This window comes from Nycticebus coucang, chromosome 14 (genome assembly GCF_027406575.1).
Source record: "Nycticebus coucang isolate mNycCou1 chromosome 14, mNycCou1.pri, whole genome shotgun sequence".
NCBI lineage: Eukaryota > Metazoa > Chordata > Mammalia > Primates > Lorisidae > Nycticebus > Nycticebus coucang.
Genome location: NC_069793.1, coordinates 81,937,328 through 81,942,490, shown reverse-complemented (window position 1 = coordinate 81,942,490; position 5,163 = coordinate 81,937,328). Strand labels below are relative to the sequence as shown.

Genomic DNA, 5,163 nt, shown 5'->3' with positions numbered 1-5,163 from the left:
GCTGGGCGCGTAATGGTTCATGCATGTAAACCTAGCACTCCATGAGGCTGAAGAAGATAGATAGCTTAGGCTCAGGAATTTGAGACCAGCCTGAGCAAGGGCAAGACCAGTTTCTACTAATAATAGAAATATTAGTGAGGTATTGTGGCAGTGTCCTGTAGTCCCAGCTACTCAGGAGGCTGAGGCAGGAGGATCACATGATTTCAGGAGTTCGAAGTTGATGTGAGCTATGAAGACACCACAGCACTCAACCCCAGGTTGACAAAGGAAGACTATGTCTCTAAAAAAAAAAAAAAAGAAAGAAAGAAAGAAAAGACCAGGTGTGGGTGGCTCCCACCAGTAATCCTAGCACTCTGTGAGGCCGAGGCAGTGGATTGCCTGAGCTCAGGAGATGAAGACCAGCCTGAGCAAGAGTGAGACCCCATTTCTCCTAAAAATAAATAAATAAATAAATAGAAAAACTAGCTGGGCATTACGGTGGGCACTTGTAGTCACAGCTACTCAGGAGGCTGAGGCAAAGAGGGTTACTGGAGCCCAAGAGTTTGAGGTTGCTGTGAGCTATGACAGTGCCATAGCTCTTTAGCCAGGGTGAGAAAGTGGGTCTCTGTCTCAAAAAATTAAAAAAAAATTAGCAAATCAAATCTAGCAACATATAAATACAATCATATACCATGAGGAATTGGGATTTATCCAATTTACGAGGAATGCAAGTATAATTCAACAGAAAAATTAAACATTATAATATATTATATTAATAGAATAAAGATCCAAAGCCACATTATCATTTTAATAGATGCAGAAAATGCCTTTCACAAAATTGAGCACCTTTCATGAAAAAAACATTCAATAAACTGGGAATAGAAGGAAAACTTCCCCAACCTGATGAAGAGCATCTAAGAAAGCCTTAAAAGTTTGCCTCTGAAATCAGGAATAAGACAAGAATGGCCACTCTTGCTACTTCTATTCAAATTTGTAGTGGATGTTCTAGCCTTAAGAACTAGGCAAGAAAAAAATAAATAAAATGAACCCACATTCGGAAGGAAGAAGTAAAACTGTCTTCATCTCAGATGAAATGAATTTGCACATAGAAAATCCTAAGGAATCTGAGTTTCTAAGGATCATGTCCGCGAGCCAGGATTCCCCATCCAGAGACAATGGATCTGATGGGATGGAGCCCGAAGACATTATCGAGAGTAACTGGAATGAGATTGTTGACAGCTTTGATGACATGAACCTCTCGGAGTCCCTCCTCCCTGGTATCTATGCCTATGGTTTTGAGAACCCCTCTGCCATTCAGCAGTGAGCCATTCTTCCTTGTATCAAGGATTATGATGTGATTGCTCAAGCCCAATGTGGGACTGGGAAAACAGCCACATTTACTATCTCGATTTTGCAGCAGATTGAATTGGATCTAAAGGCCACTCAGGCCTTGGTTTAGCACCCACTCGAGAATTGGCTCAGCAAATACAGAAGGTAGTCATGGCATTGGGAGACTACATGGGTGCTTCCTGTCATGCCTGCATTGGGGGCACCAACGTTTGTGCTGAAGTGCAAAAACTGCAAATGGAAGCTCCCCATATCATCGTGAGTACCCCTGGCTGAGTGTTTGATATGCTTAACCGGAGATACCTGTCTCCCAAATACATTAAGATGTTTGTACTGGATGAAGCTGATGAAATGTTAAGCCATGGATTTAAGGACCAGATCTATGACATATTCCAAAAGCTCAACAGCAATACCCAGGTGGTTTTGCTGTCAGCTACAATGCCTTCTGATGTGCTTGAGGTAACCAAGAAGTTCATGAGGGACCCTATTCGGATTCTTGTCAAGAAAGAAGAGTTGACCCTGGAGGGTATCCACCAATTCTACATCAATATGGAACAAGAGGAATGGAAGCTGGACACACCATGTGACTTGTATGAAACCCTGACCATCACCCAGGCAGTCATCTTCATCAATACCCAGAGGAAGGTTGATTGGCTCACTGAGAAGATGCATGCCCGAGATTTTACTGTGTCTGCCATGCATGGAGATATGGACCAAAAGGAACAAGATGTGATCAGGAGAGAGTTCCGTTCTGGCTCTAGCCCACTATTGATTACCACTGACCTGCTGGCCAGAGGCATAGATGTGCAGCAGGTTTCTTTAGTCATCAACTATGATCTTCCTATCAACAAAGAAAACTATATCCACAGAATCGGTCATGGTGGACGGTTTGGCAGGAAGGGTGTGGCTATCAACCTGGTGACAGAAGAAGACAAGAGGATATATAAACTCAGAGCAAGAAAAATACGTGCTTTTTGTCATTTGTACATGAGGTGTTTCCTCTCTTGGCATCTCTGAGGCTAACAAATGAGATTTTTTTTTTCTCCCTAAATACTCTTCATGCTTCATGAATTATTATGAAAAGAAATAACATGCTCTGAAGCCATCTAATATAGGCACACGCATACTGAATGTTTTGTCCTTAATTATACTGTTTGATTTGTGGTGATCCTTGTGACCAAAATATTTCCCTTTCATGCTAGAAAGAAAAGTTTTGGGGAGAGCAAGGGAGCAAGGCAGAAACTGTCAGCCCAGTTTGGTTACACTGAGATTAGTTAGCTATGTGATGATGCCAGTAACAAAAGAATGACCCCAATCGCCAAGCAGTCAAGTACTTAGAAAGTTATTTTATTTTCATGGTGAGGTGATCTCAAACACATTTGATTCCTATCCTCCAGAAGTTACAATTCTGATTCTCTAAAGTCAACAAAAAGTTAATTACTATAGTTGCAAAGCTCTTTGCAGCCTTGCATATAGCTTTCAGATCCTCTATCAAAGTGTGGTAGAATATATAGCTCCATTCGTTCATTCAGTGTGTATTTTAGTGAACATGTATTATGTGTAAGGTATTGTCTCAGGCAGTGGATTTCTATCTCCCTGTTGTTTATGAAAAAACTGAGGCTTAAAACAGCTTGCTCAAGGTCATAGTCAGTGCAATTAGAACCTACTTTTCTTGAACTTGGTTGTCTTAATCAATAATAGATTATAATAGAAACTTTTTTTTTTTTTTAGACAGAGTTTCACTCTGTTGCCCTGGGTAGAGTGCGATGGCATCACAGCTCTCAGCAACCTCAGACTTCTGGGCTCCAGTGATCTTCTTGCCTCAGCCTCCTAAGTAGCTGGGATTACAGGCCTGTGCCACCACACTCAGCTAATTTAGCTATTTTTAGTAGAAATGGAGTCTCACTCTTGCTCAGGCTAGTCTCAAAATCCTCAGCTCAAGCAATCCACCTACCTTGCCCTCCAGAGTGTTAGGATTACAGGTGTGAGCCACTGCGCTGGCCTATAAGAGAAACTTTGATTAAGTATTTACAATACCAGGCAAAGTGGCAGGAACTTTATTTACCATATCTTATCTAATCTTCTCATCACCCTTGTGAATGTTACTCTTTCCCTCATTTTACATAAAAACAAATCAAGGCTCAGAGAAGTCAGGAAACTTGCCCCAAATCACAACCCTGTGAATGGCAAAGTGGAATTTGTCTAGGTCCATCTGTCTGGAATGCTCCTTCACCTGTGCTTTGCTGCCACTGCTCTCCCTCCAGGCTGACTGGCTGGTGACCCTGCCCCTGTGGCCATAGCTGACTGGATAAGGATTCACACTTGCCACAAGGCCCTACCACAGTTTTTACTGAAATTTTTGGAATAACTCAGATTTTTATGAAAGATTCTTCTGCTTTTGCATCATACCTCCTTGCTCTAGTCTGGAACAGGCTAGCCTCCACTTTGGCTCTGCTAGGCTCTCCATCTGTTGACTCCTTCCGCTATTTGTAACTCTTTCTCTGATTTCTCAAGTCTTCAGTCGCCTACCTCCCCGGACCAGTCCTCACACCCTGATGTTCTCACAGACATCTCACACATTGAGTTTTCTAGGCAATGACCTTCATGTACAGATGGGGGGTGGACAGGGAGAGAGAGAAGACTGCACATATTTGGCAAAATATTTGTTTATAACAATTCCTGGCATCTGGAGTAATTTTTGCTTTTTATTAAACATAGCTTTGCATTCCATAGCTGGCTTTCAATCTGGCCTGAGCTTCTTGAGGGAAATCTTGGGATTTTTGCCAAACAATAATACAGAGCTACATGTTTATGTTATAAAAGCCAGCAGTGGCATCATACACAACTTCCTTCCTTTGTTGGAGCAATTTTCAAAAATACAGATCACAGCATTATTCAGTACAGTAAACCACACCCTCCCCCTTTTAGTGATATTGACAACAGCAGGGCAGAGCATGTAATAGACAAATGGAAAACATCGGTTCCAGTACATCCTGTTATGAAATCCTCAAGCTCTGGACAGAACTGACAACAAGGGAAAAATTAAGAAACATGGAAAGAAAAAAGAATTTTAAAAAGAATAAAGTTCAAATGGCTATAAGCCAAGAAGAGCTGTGAATGCCTAAGACTCTAGTTCTGTTAAATCTATATTAGTCAATAGGAGCAATCATTTATTGGCTATTTACCATGTAAAAGGCAGGGGTTGATTAGAAGTATATTTATCTGGCCTTCTCAAAACCTTGTACTTTATAGTTGAGGAAATAGGGTTCAGAGAAGTAGGGCGCCATGACCAAAGTCACAGCCATGGCCCCAGTGGCGAAGCTGGAGTCTAACTCTCCACAGTCTGTACCGCTCCCACTCCCTGCTGACTGGCTGCCCCTGGAGAACTTGCCTCTGTGGTTATATCAGATGAAATAAGGCTCGAACATCTGACATAAGAGCAGCTCATCCTTGGGCTTCCAGCAGACTGTGACTTGTCTGAGGAGATTTGAAAATGTGATTGGGGCCAATTTAATTCCTTTCTTATGATTTTAGAATCTGGAAAAATCACAGCCAATTAGCCATGGAGGCTGAGTCAGAAGTTAATGAGGTGGCCTCAGTGCAGGGGTGGCCATCCTGGGCCATGTGCAGTGAGAATTGCAGGCAGCAGAGAAGGAAGACAGGATTAGATGCACAGGAGAAGGAGAGATGCCAGGAGAAAATGAAGGTGAAAATTAGAGACACAGATAGACACTGAAAGACAAAGAGGGTGAGATCAGAGGAAGAGTTGTTGGAGAGGTAAAGAGAATGGAGCCTCAAGCCAGCCGCTTCAGTTCCTGACAGAGTCCTGATTTTAGG

At 42.2% G+C, this 5,163-nt stretch overlaps 1 pseudogene across 1 annotated transcript; it reads left to right on the top strand.

Moving 5' to 3' along the window:
- Nucleotides 1-1,112: 1,112 nt before the first annotated feature.
- On the top strand, nucleotides 1,113-2,343 carry LOC128564543 (eukaryotic initiation factor 4A-I-like; annotated as a pseudogene). The gene has a single exon (XR_008374099.1). The product of XR_008374099.1 is annotated as a eukaryotic initiation factor 4A-I-like (transcript).
- The last annotated feature ends 2,820 nt before the right edge of the window (nucleotides 2,344-5,163 follow it).